The sequence below is a fragment of the Coturnix japonica genome, chromosome Z (genome assembly GCF_054131305.1).
Source record: "Coturnix japonica strain WE chromosome Z, WE-NBRP24, whole genome shotgun sequence".
Classification (NCBI taxonomy): Eukaryota; Metazoa; Chordata; class Aves; order Galliformes; family Phasianidae; genus Coturnix; species Coturnix japonica.
The window spans coordinates 14110634-14133508 of record NC_140702.1 but is presented as its reverse complement, the minus strand read 5'-3'; the positions used below and the strand labels follow the sequence as shown (position 1 = coordinate 14133508).

At 38.2% G+C, this 22875-nt stretch overlaps 1 long non-coding RNA gene across 1 annotated transcript in view; it reads right to left on the bottom strand.

The window, feature by feature from the left end:
- The window catches only part of LOC146753760 (uncharacterized), a 64629-nt gene that overhangs the window by 7186 nt on the left and 34568 nt on the right, over nt 1–22875 (bottom strand). Inside the window, exon 2 of the long non-coding RNA XR_014939217.1 lies at nt 14489–14549. This is a non-coding gene — a long non-coding RNA (uncharacterized LOC146753760). The remainder of the gene's footprint in view (nt 1–14488; nt 14550–22875) is intronic.

Here is a 22875-nt window from a genome sequence, read left to right as displayed (position 1 = left end):
TCTACATGGCATGAACCAGGAATGGCATTAAACTTTTAATAAAGCATCAGTGAAAAATGTGTCATCAGAATATTGCACCAGAGAATAGCAGTGTACTGTGTGAGGGAAGAGGAACTACAATGCCTGCACAACATTGATGTGATTAATTCAATCGATGGACTCAGAATGGGATCGATGAAGGATTCTACAGAATTCCTTATGGATCTGGGAAATCTTGTGAATGCAAACACTTATTTAAGAGATAGCAATTGCCCTCTGTAAAACAAAGAGCATTAAAAATGGCCCAAATGCATAAAAAGAGTGGAAGCTGTGTGGGAATAATATATTAAGTATATACAACACCTCTGTTCACCCTGAACCTGCCTGCAGGGGCAACAAAAAATTGAATGGAAAAAAAGAAGTGTCAGATTTAGCTTTTACACCAGATGTACATTTCCATCACATAATGTTACGGATGGACAAAGTTATGACTTAAGCACATCAAGAAACTACCAACTGGAAAAGAATGAATACTAAAACTCATTCTCAGGGGCTAAAGGCACGACTATCTATTGCCGATTTTTCAAATTCTCACTGTTCAAGAAAATATTCTGGACAATAACATGCACTAATATGGAAATTTCTATTCCAGTTATTGATTTTTAAAGAGTTATGCCTTATTCAGCACTCCTATTTTCATCTCTAGAGAAGAATGACCTTAATATTTAGCAATACCACAAACAACCTTCACTATAAGCACTCTTCAGAATGCACTTCAGACACTCAAACATCTAGTGAGACATAAATATCATCTGAATAACACACAAACTCTTAGGAGATGGACCACATTTAATATTCATCTGTCAGTTTTTTTCCACTGTCACTTTGATCTCTGAACTGCACTATGACAGACTCCACAGGGAAAAGTGTTTGAAGGCAGAACTTCCGGACTGAACTTTTGAGCATCTCTGTGAGGGCAAGATTCTGTAGCTCACCTACTCATAGAACAGACATTGAGGTTCTCCCCACCAAGACCCCATTACTAATCATTGCCAGTCCTGCCGAATCAGTTGTTCTCACATCTCCCAAAGGTGATCTTTTGAAAACATGTTAGCAGGCAGTACAGCTCAAAAGATAACTAAAAGAAAGATAACACAACATTAAACCCTCTGTAATCAGAGTCCCATGTTCTCAAATGTGCAAAAATACCACAAGGTTAAGGATGCAAATAAAATTACAGTATACCTGAATGTATTAGCTTCTTGCCCTTTTCTCACGTCCAGCAGCTATAGTTAGTAATCCTGCCTAAATGGGAAGAACAATTATTATTCTTATTTCTGCCTTTCTTTCAGATTTGTTTATACTTTTTAAATCTTGTTGTTTTTGCTGTTGTTTAATTCTTTTCAGTTAAATGGTCTACAGACATTACCTGATCAGCAATCCGGACAATTACAGTACACACCCTATGAAGTGTGCACTGTAACTATGAGTGAAGTACAGGTGGGAGCTACACCTGCCCTTAAACTTTTGGTGTTGAAAATTTCAAGTTGTCTCACTCTCCATGATGTGAGAACAGACTTATCCAGATACATCTACATCTCATCTTTACTGTGAATACACATACCAAAACCAGGGAGTAGTTTTTGCAAGGATAATGAATGTCTACTGTTCACACAAGGCAGAACCATCACACTGATCAAATTGTACGGGTATTGTATCATGCTTAGTATTGATCATTGCATGTGATGTGGCATAAAATATAGGACTGTTTCCCTTATTTTCATCTCTTGTAATGGTGAAAATTCACCTCTGCATTATTTACTCTTGTACAATTATTATTTTTCTTTTTTTTTCCAGTGTGAATCATGTATTTCTTGAGTCTAATCCCTTGGAAGAAAAGCTCTTCATCTTATTTCTCAGGGAAAAAATATATATATAAATAAAAATTAAAATTAAAAAACAAAAATTAAAAATGGATGAAATGAGAAAGGAAGCAAGGGAGAAAGAGAGGGAAGAATCTTTACAGTTTTTAAAAGTTAACAGAATTGAAGTTATTTTTGAATTTAGCAAAGCTTTTGCTCTACAGTGGAATTTGACGAAGATGAATTGTACATTTTGTATAGACAACTTCTGCTTGTGCAGCAAATGTGATGCAAAAATGTGCTGCATACTGATCAGTGTAGGGTGCTGTACATATACATACCAAGGAACCCCTCTGCATAACACAGGTAGGAGTTTTGTACCTTTCTGCTCCATTATCTCCACAATGGATAAACCCTCTCCTATTGGAGCAAATTGCATTTCTTTTTACCCACTGGAGATCCCAGACTGGATGCAAAACTTGTTGTTTGTTTTTTTTTCATAAACTCATTTTTTGAGGTAAAGTCCCCCATAGCAAAAGAAGCTGGGAGAAGAAGAATTCATGACTCTAGTTCAAGATTATATTGTCAGTCAAACCATTACTGTGAGCAATTCACAGTCTGTCTTTATAGTCCCATTAAACAGACTGCCGAGCTCTCATAAGTGATACAACATATACTTATATGCCTATGACAGTCCTTTCTAGTTTTAATCACTCTACATTTTATTTTATTTTTTCCTTATAATTGTATGTAGCCAAATAAAACATAGATAGATTCAGCAAGGCAGGATCATCAAGTTATTGGTATATACTACCTAACTGGAAAGGATGGGGTGAGATTTTGTGAGGTGCCTAAAATTCACTATTAGTGAAGTCAAGGTCAAATGGTGGTAGTGAACTGACTGAAGGAAATGGATAGTAAGCAATACTCTGCAAAATATAGCTACCAATGTATGGTTGAAGAAATGGCAGTTGTTTTGTCTAGAGACATGAGAGCTAGAGATATAACAGACTTCCAATATACAAAAGACAACTTAATATGAGAAAGTAATAGATTTCCTTGATTTGTACCTTTCTTACTCTGACTCAGCTCCATAACAGCTCCATGATACATCTCCATGCTATTTCTTCATGTCCCCAGAGGGCAGAGTTCAGCACTGCCTCTCCACTCCCTGTGAGGAGCTAGAAGACATCATAAGGCCTCCCCACAGTCTCCTCTGCTCTGTGCTGAGCAACTCCAGGGATATCAGCTGCTCCCTATACATCTTGCCTTTCAGCATGAACTTATTTACTGTTTACACTGATTCCAGTGTATAGTAACATTGCTCATCTACTGACCAAGAACCCTTTTAGAAAGACAAAAATGACAGAGTTATCAAGATTCTGTGAAAATCCTGAGCATATCCATCTATCACTGTCACTTAACTCACGTTATTTACTTCACTTCGTTCAGAAATGATGAGCAACATGCTAATTTGTTGCTGTTATCATATGTGCAAGACATTTGTCATGCCATAAAAACAACAGTTTTAAGTGCTAAGCCTCTGTGCAATCTCATCAGACCCATTCCTTAGTGCACATATGTCTTCCCCTTTCTGTGCCAAATATTTTTAAATGGTCATGAATTAGAAATGCAGTTAAGGTGCCAGCTGAAAAAGAGGTTATTGTTTTCAAAACATAAATAAGATGACTTATCAGTCAACTATGTTTTGTTGCTTAAAGTAGCACCTAGAAGTAATTCCATTACAACCTCTCTTGTAAGGAAATCAGTTCAGAAAATGCCATTTTCAACGATAATTCTGAAAAACAAGATTAGAAATTACAGCCTAAATTCAAAAGTCCAATAACAATAAAAAACTAGACTCAAGTGGAGCTGATCTAAAAGCCTTGGCTGTGCATATTTTGTTGCTGGAATGCACCACTGAAGATCAAGAAGTAATATTTTTCATTACACCAAATGACAGTAATAAATAAATAGATAAATAAGATAGAAATGGAAGTATAGATTATGTATTTTTCTGTCAAACATGAAAGGCAAAGAGCAGCCTGTACTTGAAACTCTATGCTTTCCATTATTTATTAGCAATGAATCTATTGAACTTCTTTTTTCATAAGCTTTTCCTCTCAAAGACATTTTAGCTCTTTCATATTACCCCCTCCTCAACACAACACCAAAGGGAAAATCTCAACAGATTATATGTTCCTTTTTATAAAATGCATATCAATATTTCACACAGAAATTACACCTAGTATGTTCTGCTCCTACTGCTCATTATGCACAGATTAACAAGCAGTGGTGGGTCAGCATTCATATCCCATGATAATGTGCATTGAATAATGCTAATATTGGTTAGTTTTTTCCAAGCCTAAAATGCTATTATTCCTTATTTGTTTCCCATTATCCTCCCCTTTCCCACCTACATAGCATTAAAAATGTAACAGAGTAACATAGCCCTGGGATCTATGCATTTTCTGGCTATATTTATGAAGCATACTGGCATTTAACATCACCTGTGCTGGGGGAACCGCTCCAACTATAGCACTTTCCTCTGTAAATCCCCAGGTTCACAAGGACAGAAAAGCATCCCTGGTTTTTACACTGGGAAAAGGAGGCATTGTTGGAAGTGGCACTCAGCAGTGCAGGCACATGCTGCATTTGAAGCCAAAGCCAGTCCCCTTGTGCACTGCCGCATGTCTGCTCCTCAGCAGACCTGCATGTCAGCAGGTAGTGATTAAAAGAAAAACGCAATGATGAAATTAATCAAATCAAGGTAAATCTTAGTTTAACCAGCTTTCATTTTACAAGACCTCTATTTGGGAGAAAGCTGCTACACACACAGTCAACTAGATGTTCATGCAAAGATACATAGCCCTCAAACTACAAAGCAGTTAGCTGGCCACACTGCAGCCATCCATTGAAACTGTCTCAATGTGCAGACTACACCTTCCAGCAATGTTCTGTGTATTGCAGAAAATATATAAAGTTCAAGCCTTTCATTACCACTGTTACTGAGCTACTCCCTGAGGAGTCATAACAGTGTGCAATGGTTAATATTAGTGTATATTTCTGTTATCAAGACCGCTGTGGGAGCCCCTGCCTTCATCCACCCTGGGACTAACAATAGACCTGACCACAGAGCCCAACCATCCCATTCCGAAAGGTTATCACTTTGGGCCCTCAGCGGCTAATATCTGCTGCAAACACAGATACAAAGAAGCAAAATATTACTTGGGAGCATTATGAATAATTGCCTTTAAATTCTGCTATTCACGTCAACTGTTTGCAGCTGTTTGTAAGAATGCAGGTGGTCCTGACAAATAAGACATACAGGAAATGAAAAAGAATTGGCTCTAAAACATGGAAAGGTGTTTGCTAAAGTCTGGAGTGACACTACATTCCAAGGAGTTACAGGCACATGCTCATCACCTTGCTGTCAAACAGAAGGTTACAAAACTAACTTTTGGACAGATGAGAACTGCTAATTGGAATCTCAGAAAGTTATTTTCACTCCTTTGCAACAACTTATAAGAACAGAAATAAATCACAAAGAGACACAAAATTCAAAATACAGTGTGCATCACAGTATGTTCCATTCATGGTTAAAAACAAGAATGAGTGCTACTGAGCACCCATATCCAAATGGACAAATAGGCTTATTCTCCTGAAGATGTTTAAATTACATTTAAGTAGGACTGTCAATGCAAAAGTATCAGGAAATGATGTATAAATAAGCATATATTAATGTATAAATGTATAAATAGATGTATAAATAGATGTATAAATAAGCATATATGACCCAGGCAAATGCTTCATGCTCTGGGTCTTTTGGCACCATCAATGAAGCTAAAGCTGCAGGTCAGAGTACAGAAGCAGTCAGTTTTGTGGAGAAGTAAAAAGCAAACAAAGGCCCCAACACAAAGCTGTTAAAAATACACACACACAGAGCAAATTCTTCTGAATTATTCGGTATCTCCTGGGCCTTTCAGGGCAAATTTCACAATGCAATTTTTATTTCAAAATGCTCCTAGCTTTCCAGCATGACTTATTTATTACACCTGGCACTTCCACTTTACCTGAGGCATGATCCGTTCACACAGGTATTATCTGGGGCCATATAAACTCCAGAGCTCTGCCTTTGAACAGAGTATTGATGTCCCCACACCTTCTGTAACTACATCAGAGGTTTTCTTCAAAGTACAACCACACACCTCTCCCCACACCTCCAGCAATATTTCAGAAACTGAGTACTGAAGTAAAACCACCTTCCTCTCCTTTCTGCAGGCTTGAAAATAGCTCTCAAGTCATGATCTTTTAACCCAGGAGTGTTTTTTATCTCTTATTACCATTGCTCTCACAAGACCCTTGGAAATCATTTGATAATGACATAGCAATCTACTTATTTGACACCACTGCAATTAACAGAATGCTAATTTATACCACATATTCACATGTTCATGCTCATGGTTGGATTTGCTTTTTAATTCAGCCAAAAACATTTGGGATTTTTTTTCAATGCTCTGCAAGGGTTCCTAATTAGCTTTCAATACTGTGAAATGACAAATAGAGCAAGATATTTTGTTCTGTATTTTATGCTAATGGTTTAATCTCAGCAAGATATCTGTTCCACAAAAGCTTTGAAAGGCATACAAATTAATTTTGTGCATCACAGAAGCGATCACAATTTCCACATCTAATTAGCACATAGCAAGAATAAATGTAGCAGCATTCACAATGATATGCTGTTTGCCATAATCTTCTTTGTAAGGGTTTATTTTCTGTTTTCAAAGTAATGCTAAGGAAGACAGCCAATCTAGCAGTTTACATACCAAGCCATAAACATTTATCAAGGTGTCAGTAGAGAGTAACACTTCTAGGTTGTCAATATTTAATCTGCAGTAAAATTAAATCATAAGCCATTAGGCCCAGTTCATTGAGTTAAAAGTTCAGTGCAGATGTTGAATTAGATGTCAGGGAGTTCTAAACTACGTGTCTGTAATCTTCTGCCCCTCCTGACAACTCATATACCACATAGCTTCTATATATGCATGCAACATAAGCACAGCATCATCCCACTATGCAGCTTCTTTTTTTTTTTAAAGTACAGGCTGCATCAGCACCATTTCTACTGAGAAATCACCACATTGTATTTGAAGATGTGCAACCTCATCTCCACTAGCTACATGATAGAGCTTAACACTAAAAGGCTGTCATCAGTTCATTTCATAAACAGAAAAGTTCCCAAGAGTTCTCTTAGAAACTCTTTGGGAACTTTGCATAATCCTCTAGTAAAAAAACATACATATTGTTCAAGAAATTCTGCCCCTTGCTCCCTACCAGTTTGGAGAGAGACCCGAGCAATCAAAATGCAAATATGAAAGCTTTAGGACTCTCTATTAGTTGTTAGTTAGTATTAGTTGTTATCTAACTATTAGATAGTTGTGATCTTCGTGAAATGACTAAGGAAACAGCATGCCACTGCACTGCCCTGCATTTGCTTCACCCTCTCCCCTTCCAATTGTGTTTCCAGTTAGGATTACAATTCTTTTTGATTTTTTATAAATTTGTCCTTATTGTTAAAGAAGGTGAACAATATTTTCAGCTACATTAGGCACAATATCCTTGTCCAGTTGAGGGAAACAGTCCTTCCCCTTTATTGAGAATTGGTAAGGCCACACCTGAACTGCTTAGTCCAGTTCTGAGCAGCATGACATACTGAAGAGTTAATGAAGGAACCAGAGCACCTCTTCTGAGAGGAAAGGCTGATAGTTCTTGGGTTGTTCAGCCTGGGGAAGAGGAGGCTGAGTGGGTATCTCAACATTGTCCATAAATACCTGAAGGGAGGGTAGAAAGAAGATAGAGTCAGACTCTGATGTTGCCCAGTGCCAGGCCAAGAGGCAATGGGCACAAACTGGAACATAAAAGGTTCTGTCTGAATATCAAGAAGCACTGTTGTGATGTGAAGATGACAGAGGCCTGGAATGAGTTGCTCAGAGAGATGATGCAGTCTCCTCTTGGAGATCTTCAAAAGCTGCTTGGTCTAGTTGTCCTGCTCTAGGTGTCCCTGCTTGACCAGGAGTTGGACCAGATGGATCAAGGATTGCCTTCCAACCTCAGCCATTCTGTAATTCTGCAATAAACTCTCAGCAGTGTGGAAAAACAGTGCAAGTATGCCAAGTTATTACAATATCTTCCATTTCAAAGACCTCTCAGTTTAACAAAGTGGGCTTAATGTAAGAGCCAATCTCATTCATCCAAACCATTTTGAGAGGAGCAATTAACATGAAAACCTGTCCTCTGACTGCTAGTAGAAATGCCTCTTCGTGCAGATCAAATGTAAGACAAACTTCAGGCCAGCATATACTTACTTAGGAAGTCAGTTGTCTTATGCAAGACTAGAGCGAAAGCAAAGTGAAGGAATGAGCAGAAACTGAGAACATGAATTCAAAACTTAAGCTAGTGTGGTATTAGAGCCAGTCTGCAATATTTTGAAACCTCATTTAGAGCCTTCCGCATGAAGGCAGTGAAGAGGAGTGCTGAGTTCTGCTCTCTGGTGACAGTGACAGGAAGAAGGAATGGCATGGAGTGGCATCAGGTCAGGTGGGGCTTAGGGAAAGGTTCTGTACCAGAGGGCAGTGAGCATGGAACAAGCTCCCCAGGGCAATGAGCACAGCCACAAGTTCTACGAGTTTTTGGACACTGCTCTCAGACACAGGGTTTGATATTGGGTGGTGCTATGTAGAGCTAGGGGCTGGAATCTGTGTTCCTTGTGGGTCTCTTCCAACTTGAGATGTTCAGTGGTTCAAAGATTCTATGACCCCAGAGCACAGGTTGAGAGTAGTACAATAACAGTGAACCTGGTCATGTTATTCTCCTTTAAGAATAATATTAGCTGATAATATTATTCTCATTTCAGATTCAGTTAATAGAAGATTTAAAGCAGCGGTAAAGTCTCAAGCAAGATATTTGACAAGAAGCTTTGAGAAAATCCCCTTCACCTGCTTCTGTTTCTTTATCTTAGGCCTCTCCTTTACTATTTGTCCAGTCATGTATAAAATACAGAATTATTTCTGTGGGCAATTTTACCAACCTGCAGTCAACAAAAGACTTTTGCATTCTCCACACATCCTTTGCTAGTAAGAAAAAGCTTTTCTGTTTTTATAAAAACACAGATCTGGAAATAGAAAATAACTGCATATCATCCAGCCCCACATTTCTCTTTTCCTTCCCATTTATTCTTGTACTCTTTTTCATGGGCAATTTTCTTCCAAATCTTTTTCCTTCACAGAACATTAGTATTCTGATTAATCCTCATTCACACTTCTGTTCACCACAAATACCTGACCATCAGGTAGCAACTATCACTGCTGCCATCACAAAGATGACCAAAGCTTTGGAAACCCACCCTTGTCAATACATCAGAATGAAAGTTTCAGTTCAACTATAGTTTCTTTTAATTTTTTTTCCTGGCAAGATCAAATGCTGTACAGAAGTTTCAGTCAAAAAAAAAATACATAATTGGATAACTTAATTATTTGTGGTTAGATTTCTCCTTTGCCATGCATGCCTGTTTGTGTTGGGATGTAATTTCCAGCTGCTATCACATGCAGTATGTACCATCCAGATTTATCATACCTTAGTTTGTAAGAAAAAGAAATCTAGAGCTGTTTTCCCTGCCTGTTCTATTAATCTGCCACTGCCCTACTTATTTCTCATATATCTAATTTTGCCAAAAGGTGACACGCATCCTTAGAGCAGACATTTACATTTCTGTGTTACTGTTGTTTGGCAGTTTTTTTACTTACATGTGTACTTCATAAAGTCAAGCTAATGACTTCTGGAGGGTGAATCTATGGAGAAAAGTTACTAATTCCATCACTCATTTCAGCTTATGAGTATCAATTTGTCACAATTTGCTGGCTCCAATATATTTCTGACATCTCACTTCTTGTATCAGGTAGATATATATTCTCCCTGGAAGTATTCTGCAGTTGAAACTTGTTTATTCAGAGTAATCTATTGGAAACAGCTTCACATTAGTTATCACGACCTTCACATACCTTCCTTTCCTCAGCAGAGGAAGCAGAGACATAAGTGATTGTGGATATGGTAACTTGGCTAGTATGCCTGTAATCTACTAATACCTTTCACTTTCTCCAGAAATATTCATTTCTACATAAAGAGTCCTAGATGCTGGGACAGCAAGTCCATAGAGAATTCAGAGAAGCTGCCAAAGGAAAACTGCCACAACAGTTCATTAATGGAAAGTCATCATATCCTGGGATCATTGCAGACCTCTTGATACCATTTTATCTAATAAAGTCTTACAGGGAACAATGCAAAGTAAATTTCAAAGAGAAGATTGTTCTTTGGCAGAGTTGGCAACAAAAGCAGTGATCAAATGAAATTTTATGAAAGATGAATAAATATTTGGTGTTGCTCTTACAAACTTTTGCTCAGTGATAATTTCAGGCAGAACTCAGCTGTGCCATCATAAGTCTGGAGCTGGGATTTCTTTGAAAAAAATAACTGCACATTACCATGAAGATTAAGTAGCTGAGAGGAAATGTAAAATTATCAACAATAATGGCACTCTCCTGTGTGCCATTCAGACACCGAGACCAAAGCCTAATGCAAAAGCTCAAAGGCCTGCAGCCACCTTAAAACAAATCTTTAAATAACCCTGGATGTAATAGCAGATCTATTTCCACATTTTGATAATCCAGTAACCACAACTCTTGAATAAAATTACTGGTTTTGACCAATGCCATAGGGGAAGAGTTAAAAAACAAATCAAACAAACAAACAAACAAACAAACAAAAACACAACTTTTTCTGCCTTTTTTGTTTCTATTTGTATTCTCCTCATTCATATGCACTACAACAGTGCTTTGATAACTTTGAGAGGAATTAAAATAGTTTGCTTCTCAAAATGTCTTTCTATATAAATTAGTTTCTGGCACTGCTGAAAATAGAAAACTAATTTTCTAGTTGAAGTTGGGGACTGGGGCTCTGAGGACCTAATGATTGTAGCGTGCTTGAGTTATTCTTGACGAATCACTTTATTTCTCACCCTACAGCCTCTTTCAGATTCACCTTATTTACCTTTCCTCATCTTCCCTTTAGAACTTCTATCACTGTCAGATTTTGAGAGCTTGCATAATCTTACAGCCTTCACTCCTTAGAAACATTTGGGTAAGCAGAATGTTGGATCTGAATCAATATTCTAGAAGGGTAACAGTAGGTTGGGGTTCTGAAAAATTAGTTCTTATAGCTATTTCTGTGCCCCTTGCTAGTGTGTTAGGTTACTTCTTAGAAACTATGTACTCCTCAATGTGAATAGAGCAGATGGACAGCAGAAAGATCAGGGTTTTGAAATATGATCCAATAATTTTTCTGAATTTTCTGTAGGACTCAGTATATGAAATGTGCAATAGAAAAAGAAACCTTAGGAATGTTGAGAAGACTGAGAACTTCACGTATGTAGAATACTTCACATTGGTCCTTCTTTAAGACAAGACATCAATCTCTTGTTTTGAAAAAGAAGATAACTATGTTTTTCCTACTCATAGGCTATACACAGGTTTTCTGTGCATACAAACAGATCACATGCTCACAGTGCTTGACGCAAGCATGAAAGCAATATATTTGACTCATCCCATGGCTGGTCTGCTGAGACAGTATGAAGATGTAGAGGACATGTGCAAACTGAAAATGGCACCTTAGCTAGGTAGCTGGAGAGAAAGGGAATTATGTGGAAGTGTGATGAAATATCTTTAAAAGAACAAGAGGCAACATACAATGAAAACAGTGGGGAAAAAAATAAAAATTAAAATTAAAAAAAAAAAAAGAGCACAATGTAAGAGAGAAGGAAAGAAAGATGATGGGATAACTCTTTGCAGGAGAGAGGCACAAGTAAGGATAAGACTTAACAGATTAAAACATAGTTTTTAAAAAGACCAAGAATTTCCTAGTATAGCTGTCATCTTTGGGTATTATTTAATGGTGAGTACATCTCAAAGCCTGGCAAGTTTTGACAATCAACAGAATATCATCAAGTATCACAGACTCATAAAAATCCAGGTTGGTTTGGATAGCTTGGATTGGAAGGGACATCAAAGCCCATCCAGTTCCAATTCTCCTTTCATGTACAGGTTGCCACCCACCAGAGCAAGCTCTTCAAATCTCATCCAGCCTGACCTTGAACAAACACCTCCAGAGATGGGGCACCCATAGTTTCTCTGGACAGCCTGTGTTAGTGCTCCACCACTCTCTAAAGTATTTTTTCTCTCTTCTTTGAGTTTAAAATCATTCCCCATCGTCCTATCACCATTAGACCATATAAAAAGTCAGTCCTCCTCCTGATTCCAATCTTCTTTTAAAAGTGGAAGGCTGCAGTGAGGTCTCGCTGGAGCCTTTTCTAGATGGAACAAGTTCAGCTGCCTCAACCTGTCTTTGTAGGAGACGTGTTCCAGCTCTCTGACCATCTTGTCCAGTGATTTAGATGAAAAACTTTCCTTGATCACTATTTGTCGATAACAGAAAATAAAGCATAGAGAAATTTATATGGTAATGCAATGGAATTAAGATTTAGACAACAGAAAATGAAATACTTCAATTTCCAGAAGAAACAATGTGAACATACACATTCCGACTTCAAGGCAAGCTATGTTACATAATGTGGAAGTTCCAAGGCTGCTCATGAGAGTTCAGTACAAAATATCTATATATATATATATACACATAAAGACTTTAAAAGAATTATTAGATTTACAAGTTTACACCAAGCTTTGGAAAGCAGTTAATGCCTGGCTTAAACATTGGTCTTTTCAGCAGGATAGGTATGTGTACCTTTACAGTCACCTCCATCTTCACAGTATTACAGTCTTGTGCGGGTTGGAAGGGACCTTAGAGATCATAGAGTCCAACCCCCAGGATTCGAGCCCCTGTGTAGCAGAGCAGCACTTCTACCACTTGCGCCACAGGGGGATTCGAACCCAGGCCCTCCAGTGTTGCAACACGGCATTCCTACCACTGTGCTTCCTTGCACAGGAAGAAATATTGGTGCTCCTGCAATGACACTCATAACCAGTGCTAATGTCTGTAATATCTGAAATCCCATCCATGAAAACCACATTAAAAGAAAGACATGAAAATCTTTATTTTATCACACAGTTCCATTTTGTCATACTACTTTCTCCAAAAGTGGAATAAATCTCTATGAGTACCTTAGTAAGATGATGAATGTTTGAATAAAAGACTACTTCAAATGTAGTCCAAGTTCCAACATACCTGAAGTGCCTGCCTCTTGTCTGCCCTCCTTCCCATGAACTGCCTTCTAATCTGCCACTCCCTGCAACATCACATCTCCTACACCTTTCTCAGGACATCAGACATCTAGAGTGAATTCAGCTCTCACAAAAGGGACAAAACAAAATGGATGAAATAATTATGATAGGGACAATATATTTTTAATCTAGAGTTGTGCGCCACAAAACATACTTGAGAGCATACATCTCTGATCATCTTTTAATTTGGGAACATTCCTGGCATTTTCTTCTAATCTTTATTTCCCTAAGCTTCCTTTCTCTCCATTCTTTTTAAAGAAAAAAAGAAAAGGAAGAAAGCTGCATAACCATGTCTGCTTACTATAGATTCCCAGAATCCTAGAATATCCTGAATTGGAAGGGCCATGCAAAGATCATCAAGACCAACCTGTATGTTTTCCTTTATTTTCATTATACAGAAGATTAAAACTCATTTCTTGAATTTCCTTTCATTGATAAAGACAAAAAGTAAAGCACTGCTTTCTGAACATGGAAAAGTGCTCCGTAACAACACATACTTTCACAGTGCTGTGAAGTAGTTAGATATAAACAGAGCATCTGCGAATCCCAAGGCATACAGAAAATGCTTTCCTACAGAAAGAAGTGAATGAATGCTGTTCTTAGCCAATCTATAATAATCTTCTATCTGTTTATTCTCAGTGTTTGAAATACAGCTTATGCATCTCTCCTCTTCATGTAGTTTTACTCAAGCTTCATGGGACTGTTTCTTATTTGAAAATGTGTGTCTGTCAATACACACATCACAAACTGCAGCAAATTCTTACATTTAGCAGAGGCTTCTTGTAGCTTCTCCATGCAGCCGTAATAAAAAGACTCATAAGGAATCATACACCTTTTTAAAAAAGCTAGAAAGTGTATATTTTTACAAAGCAACAAGTAGAAGGTAGTTTGAATTTTTCAGAAGAAGGGGGAAGAGGACCTAACACCTAGTAGGTAATGAGGAAATAATATAACACTGGGCTAAAAAAGTAAAAGAAATTTTAAAAACCATCAATAAATACTAATAAGTAGAGAGTAGCCTTTATCAGTTATAATTAATGGGAAGGTTGTGTAGTGAGAAATAAAGGATTGCTTTGTTTGTTGACAGAAAAAAAAAAAAAAAAAAAAAAAAAAAAAAGCATGCTAAAGATAGATAAAATCCAGGGAGTTAAAGAGAATTCTATAAAATAATAAATTGTCATTTGGGCTTTTATCTTTGAATTTAATTTCCTTTCCTCTTCTTTTTTTTCCCAGAGTGGTGAATTCCCATTCCTGTATAAATAGGGGGATTAACAGACACAAATATCTGATCTTCCTACTTACATTTAAGGAAAGTCTATCTTGTGGTTGAGGAAAGAAACAGGTTCTCCACTGACTTCTCCCTCTAGGAAAAAAAATAAAAATAAAAAAAATAAAAAAATTTTTAAAAAAAAGTCTTTGAAAACAGCCGTCAGCATAATGTTTTGAAAACAAATCAGGATGTATATTTTAAATGAAATCAGCAAACCTGTTTTATTGAGATTTTTTATTTATTTTTTTCCACTCAGGGGGATTAATTTGCAATGTCCATATAACTGACTGTTCTCTTAGTACATAACATATCTTTTTTTGAAATCTTAATTAAGCACTCAGATTCCCTTTTCTATTTTCCATTTTTTACACAGAGACAGAGTTCTGCATAAGCATAAAATAAAACCTGCTATTGGAAGAAGGATAATTTCTTTATCATCTAGTTGAAATTTATTTCCCTGCAGCCTCACAGCGCAAGGAAAATGTTCATCTCCAGATCATTCAATCCAATTTAAAAATGTCTTCTCATTTGTTGACACTGCACTTTCTGGAACTATGCCTGAGAAACAATTTTCATATTAATTATAAGTATTGCCATGCAGAAGCTGGACAAATAATGTTTTCAAGGGCTTCACAGAAAGAAATGTTGTTGCAGTTGATAGGCTTGTCTTTCCAAAATGTATGTAGCAAATGATTTATTCTTAATCAGTGAAGTACCTTCTTCACGTGAGATGCTACTTTTTTCCTACAACTTTTTGTGATCCATGAAAGTATTTTCTTCCTTATGAGATAGAATGAAAGAGCACTAAAAACCCACCTCACACTTCATTCAACTGAATTATTTCTATTCTTGAGCTTTAGTGAGCAGCAGTAACAATGGAATGAAGTTTATGTTAGCCCGATTAAAATCTGGTTGTTTTTTCATCAAATTTAAGTTCCTTATCACATTTTCCAAGATTTGGCTTTTCTTTTAAATACCCACCACTGTGATCTGAGTGATTCTTCTTTCAGATTTTTCATTCCAGGGTCCAGCTTATTAACCTCCATTACAGACTGAGTTATTTTCTTAGTAACATTAAATTAACTGAAGAACATAGAATCATAGAATTGTGTAGGTCAGAAATGACTTTCAAGATCACCACATCCAACCATCAGTATGAAATACCAGTTCCATCACTAAACTATGTCCCTCTGCAACCCTTTCAAATTGATTACAATTTCATTCCAGTACTGAAAATAATCCTACTGTACTTCTGAACTGCACAACAGAATATCTCTGCCAGTATTATATATTTATATATATTTTAGTATATCTCGAGCTAGTATTTTTGTATGTAGTTTCATACATTTTTCTGTGCAAATTATGAGTACTCTCTCATTTTTTTTATAACATTGTGACTTGCTACACTTACTGATTTTTTTAATTTATGTGCTTCTAATGATCTTTGCATCTCCTTAAATAAAAATAGCGCTGAATGTGTCCGGCTTGGAACACAGAATATTTAACATAATTTCTTCATGGAATATAAGTGCAGAAACACAATGTTTCATGACAGCAAAATCCAGAAGCTAGGCTACTGATAAAATCAAAGTAACAAATCTGTAGAATCAGTGTTATACAATATCCTGAATTGCAAGGGACCAATAAGGACCACTGGGTCCAACCTCAGCTCCACACAGCAACACCCAAACCCAAACCCTGTGTCTGAGGACAGTGCCCGAACTGCTGGGGAGCCGTGCCATGCCCACTGCCCTGAGGGGCAGACCCTTTCCCCTGACACAGCTGTATGCTGTTCCATCAGGCCCTGTCACTGTCCCCAAACAGCAGAGCTCAGAGCTGCCCCTTTGCTCCCTGTGAGAGCTGCAGCCACCATTAGGCCTGCCCTCAGCATTCCCTGCTCTGGGCTGAGCACACCCAGGCTCTGCAGCCTTCCCTCACATGTCATGCCCTCCTTATCTTCATAGTCTTCCTTTGGATGTCCTCTGATACCAGTTCTCAGGGTGAGGCCATATCAGCACAGAGCAGAGTAGGACAACCCCTTCCTTCAACTGCCTGGCACTGCTTGGCCTGATGCACCTAAGATCCTCATTGTCCAGTGGGAATTCCTCCTTTCCCCTGACCATCTCTCATATCTCCAGGGTCTGGGATTCACAAGAGCCAGTCCCAGCAGTAAAGACTGAAGCAAAACAGCATTTGGTGACTCTACCCTCTCTGTATCCTCCATTAATGTGGTACCCACCTTATTCAGCAGTGGGCCAACATTTTCCCTAGTCCCCCTTTTGCTGCTGACATACTTAAAGAAGCTTTTATTATTGTCCTTGGCTTCCCTTGCCAGATTTTATACCAAGAGAGCCTTAGCATTCCTTGTTGCATCCCTACATGTCCTAACAACACTCAAGTCCAATTTGCCATCAACCATAACCCCCATACTGCTTTCCATAGGGCTGATCCCTAGCCTCTCTTTCCGCAGTCCATACGTACACCCAGGGTTGCTAATCCCAGGTGCAGCATGTGGCACTTGCTTTTATTGAATTTCTTGCAGTTGGTAATTACTCAGACCTCCAGTTTATCAAGATCTCTCTGTAAGAACTCTGTACATTCAGGGAGTCAAAAATTCCTCCCAGTTTACTATCATCCACAGAACTACTTAGTATAAATTCAGGTCCTATTTCTGAGTCAATGATGAAAACATCAAAGAGAACTGACCCTAGAATGGAGCCCTGCAGAACTGTAGTGACTGAACACCGACTTGCAATAACTAATCATAGGATCAGAGAATGGTGTGGGCTGAAAGGGACCTCAAAGATCATCTAGTTTCAAAACTCCTGTCATAGGCAGGGTCAGCAGCCACTAGACCAGGTTACTCAGAGCCACATCCAGCCTGACCTTGAATACCTCCAGGGATGGGGCATCCACAACCTCCTCAGGCAACCTGTTCCAGTGCGTCACCACCCTCTGTGTGATAAACTTCCTCCTTATATCTAACATAAACCTCCCCTGTCTCAGTTTAAAACCATTCCCCTTGTCTGATCACTATCTACCTTCGTAAACAGCCACTCCTCCTCCTGTTTATACGCTTCCTTTAAGTATTAGAAGAACATTATAACCCTTTGAGCTCAAAACCATCAGTAAAATGACCTAATGCTGTCACATATAAACACTCTTCTAACTTTCTGTTAGAAACATGCATCTTTAGTTAAAAGTACATTAAATGTGTGATATATTAAGAACATTATTTGCATCTCTTTTTTCCTATTTCTAGTCCTAATTTCTAAATAAATAACTTTGTTCTTCCCTCATATTAGGTATTTTCCCACATAAACACAAGGTGTTTTTTCACATACAATATTCAATTATCTAAAAAGTTCAGATATTTAAAAAATATATCTTTAAGGTACTAAGAAGTATTTTTTCAAGATTTATTTTTGTTTTAAAAAATAGGATTTTGTCTTTTTTTTTTTTTTTTTTTAATTTTCAATCTTACTCGAAAGGTATCTGGCCTTAACTTAAACCTAACCATTTTGAAATTCTAAGTTATTTTGTAGTTGTTCTCCACTTTAGAATCATGGATTTTTCTCTCAAAAACAAGGTATAATGTTTTCTATGATGCTTTGTGTTGAAAATCATGATACAAAGGCATCTTTGAATTCCAATATTTCTGTACTGCAAAAGAAATCAATTTTCATTGCAATGTGATTAATTCCCCTTGGGTGATATGAAGAGGAAAATCAATGCCTCACAATCATATTTTATTACTTGACTATTACACCCAAGTCACTAAAAATAAGGACATTCTAGAAGTTTTTGGTAAGATTCCCACAAAGAGCAAAAACAACAACAACAAAACAAAAAAATAGATAAGTAATCAACAATGAAGAAAGAATGGGTTTAAGCTATTCCACAGTCCTGTACTGCTTGTGCAATAATATAATAAACCTATTCTAGAAGGAAAACCTAAAAATCCTACCTTAAATCATAATTTTAGCTAACTTTGCATTTGGTATTAAAAAAATAACTATAGATTATAATATCCTTAGAAAGGCTGCTGCCAGAGCAGACAAAGATACACACCTGTCCATCTCCACATGCAGTGAGGAGCTCCAAAATTCATGTAATTTCATACACTTTTCCTACTGTATAGTTAAAAAAGCTTTCACTTGCTTCCACCTCCTAATATTTTTTTTCCATTAAAGACATGCTGCAACCTAATACATACTTAAAATATTTCATTATTAGCAAGAGTAGAGGCCACCAAACTCTGACAAATTACAAGTATTACCAGTATTTTTAACAATTTATTTATAGCCCTCTGTAGGGATGCTCTATATTCTTTTTGAATGGCATGCAACGTTTTCTAATAGAGAGATCACACCCAAAATTGTATAAATTAAAGTCCATGCATAGCTAAGTGACTTAGCTCAATATTCTGCCCTTGCTAAGTATATCTTCTAAATTAGCATAATCTCACTCAAAAAGGTTGGCTGGAAGCCTCCTGATTTCCAAGCATAAATGTTCTCATGACTAGTCTCAGGTTTTTTTGTTGTTGCTGCTTTTTGTTCCCATGTTGACTTTAACATTTTGTTTACATACTTCTCTTCCCTCGCTGAAGTTGTTTCTTTATATACTTAGGAAAAGTGATAACAATCTCACTCAGACTTCATTTTTCTAAGTAAGCCTTTTGTATCTTTTTTTTCTTCCTAAAATTATCCAGAAGGACAATGATGGGGAGGGGAATTCTTTTATTTCACCTGCAGGTTTGTTATCAGTTATTAATAATATTATTTGAAAACAACAACAACACTAGTGAAATTTCAGTAGAGATTTCTACAGGAGCACTAGACCATCTATGCCTCTTCCAAACATGCGTGTCTTGGTTTCATCTGGGATAGATTTAATTTAGAGGCAGGCATGATGCTCTGATTTTGATTTTGGAGAAAAACACCGTTGATAACATATGGGTGTTTTAGTTGTTGTGTAGTGCCTACACTAAATCAAGGACTTTTCATCTTCTCCTACTGCCCTGACAGCAATTAGATGGGTGCACACATGCAGAATCATAGAATCACCAACGCTGGAAAAGACTTCCAAGATCATCTACTCCAACTATTTATCTACCACCAATACTCCCCTGCTAAACCATTTCTTTTTGTACAACACCTACACATCTCTTCAACACCTGACCACCATTACAGAGAAGAATTTTTATCTAGTTTCCAATACAACCCTTTTTCAGCAAGTTGATTGTGCAAGTTGAGGCCATTCCTTCTCACCGTCACCTGGGAGAAGAGGCCAACCCCCATCTCACTACAACCTGCCTGGTCGGTGTAAAGAGCAATGAGGTCTCCCTTATCTTCTCAAGACTGAACAATCTCAGTTCCTTCAGCCATTCCTCATAAGACTTGTGCTCCAGACCCCTCACCAGCTTCTTTGCCCTTCACTGGACACATGACAGGACCTCAACAGTTTCTTACAGTGAGGAACTCAAAACTGAACACGGTACTGAAGTTGCATCCTCAGCAGAACAGAGTACAGAAGGACAATCACTTCCCTGCTCTTGCTGGCAACACTATTTTTTATACAAAACAGGAGTCCATTGGCTTTCTTGGCAACCAGAGTACACTGCTGACTCATGCTTAGCCAAGCATCAACCAACAAAGCTCTGGGGAAAAGGCTGTAAGATTTTCCAAGTACATCTCTTCTCTGATTCTCACTTTGCTTTCCTGTGCTTCTTATTTTCTCTTTTACGTTTCAGACTGTGGAAACTCAAATGCTCTTTTACATCATGCACTTTAGCTCAAATGCAGGAGGCACGCCTTCAAAGTATTAATACAACATGCTGCAAGTGTGGCTTTGGCATTAGTGGCACAAATGACTTCTTTTTGTGAATTTAAAATTTCAATCATAGTCTTTCTATTGGTATAAAAGACAAGCTAAAAATGTTGTGAACATGCTAGAACACTGTAGCTAATTATTTTGCAAAGTGTTTGGAAATAAGGATTAAATAAATCAGAATAGAAAAAAATCTCCCCTTGCCAGAAGTAACTACAATAGATGTAATAAATAAAGTACATAAAGTAAATAAAATACACTTTTATGCTACTACCAGTACCACAAGATATGGATTAATAGCTTTGTTCTGAGCATATGGCTGGGTGTTGTTTTTCCTTTGTTTGTTTGCATGTTTTGTATTTTTAATTGAAAAAATCCCAAGGAACATCTTCAGGCTATTCAACTGGGAAGAAATATGTCTAATCATCATTATTATTGTTATTATACCAGCAGTATTACCATCACAATTATCTGTCAAGACATACAGTAGCTCAGTTGTAGAAGGTCCCAGGTGACACACTGGAAAGAAAAATCCGATTTCCGATCATTCTGTTTGAGCTAAAATACTTCCATTGTTAGCAGGCCTGTTTTACAACATCGGAGAGACTGGATCCTGATGAGAGATGCTGCTGGAGAAATGCTGGAAAAGTCTCCCCTATGGAAAAAGTGAAACTGGCAAATGAAGAACTGCTAACCCAAACAGATGCCTTAGATCCCTTATCTCTAAATGGAGCATAAGGACTCCCCCTTGCCCCTGCAGTGCCCCTAAAAAAAAGGCTCTGGAGTTGTAAGAAATGAAGGGTATGGGTGATGGTTAAGCCTCAGGAAGGAACGAGCACATTAATTTGGTACAATTAAGGACCCACATTAGAATCAGTACCATCAAAGGTACAAGGGAGCCTGCTGATGAGGCTATGTAATGCCACTATCAGATAATGTCACTGTGGTCTTTGTATCCACTATAGATTCTGTGGAAAGAAATAGGAGGCATTACTTCTGAAGCAACCAAAATATGGTTCTGTGATTCTGTGATGTTATTACTAGTTGGGCATAGCCTGGGTAGGCTGTAGCCAGCCCTGCAGGACAGTGTCTAACTGTCATACATTGGTCAGTGTCCTGGTTTTGGCAGAGATGGCGTTAATTTTCTTCATAGTGTCTGGTATGATGCTGTTTTGATTTCAGGAGAAGTACAGTGTTGATAACATACCAATGTCCTACTTATTGCTGAGCAGCACTGAACAGAGCCAAGGACTTTTCTGCCCCTCCTGCTGTCCTGCCATTGAGAACCTGAAGGTGCTCAAGGAGCTCGGAGGGGACAGAACCAGGACAGCTGATCTAAACTGGACAAAGGGACATCACATACCATGTGGTGTCATGTGGATCAATAAAACTGGGTGAGTTAGCTCTGGGGACAGCTGCTGCTCAGGAACTGTCTGCGTACCGGTCAGCAGGTGATGATGAGCAATTGCATAGTGCAACACCTGTTTTCTAAATATATTTACACATATATTATTATCATTGCTATTATTTTTCCCTCATCTTCTGCCTTTATTTGCCTTTATCTCAACCAACAAGTTTCACCTTTTTTCGGTTCTTTCTTATTCAATAGGAGCAAATTCTCAGCTACAAAACATCTTTTTTCAGCACAATCAGAGCTACTAGCCAAACATTTTCACCATCGATGAACAAGGCCCTGCATGCCTGCACCAGCAGACATGATCCACTGTCACTGTCACTTCTGCAGAAAGGCACCTCCCACCATCTCACTGTGCTCACATCCACTATTTGGCCCCCATGAACATTCAGCAAGTGTCAATAAACTTCGGTATGTGCAGAATACTGGTGGGAAGGTTCAACCTCTACCATCAATCTTAGCTTTTGAAACTGTGGGCCAATATAATAAAATAGGAGGCATTATTTTTGAAGCAGCCCTTGTATATTAACAGGTATTTTATAGTATCATCACAGAATCACAGAATGACCCAGATTGGAAGGGATCTCAAGGATCATGAAGCTCCAACCCCCCTGCCTGGCAGGGCCACCAAACTTCCATGTTTACTAGATCAGGTTGCCCAGGGCCCCATCCAACCTGGCCTTGAAAACCTCCAGGAATGGGGCATCCACAACCTCTCTGGGCAGCCTGTTCCAGCACCTCACCACTCCAATACTAAGAACTTCCCCCTGACATCCAACATAAATCTTCCCTCATTCAACTTAAAACCATTTCCCCTTGTCCTGCCATTATCTACCCTTGTAAAGAGTTGTCTCCCCTCCTGTTTGTAGACTCCTTTTAGTTACTGAAAGGCTGCAATGAGGTCACCCCTCAGCCTTCTCTTTTCCAGGCTGAACCAGCCCAGCTCCCTTGGCCTGTCTTCATAGGGAAGTTGCTCCAGGTGCTCCACTGATGATCTTTGTGGCCCTCCTCTGAACCCTCTCCAACAGATCTCTGTCTTTCTTGTACTGAGGGCTCCACACCTGGACACAGTACTCCAGATGGGGCCTGACAAGAGCAGAATAGAGAGGGACAATCACCTCCCTGTCCCTGCTGGCCACCCCTCTCCTGATGGAGCCCAGGATCCTATTTGCTTTC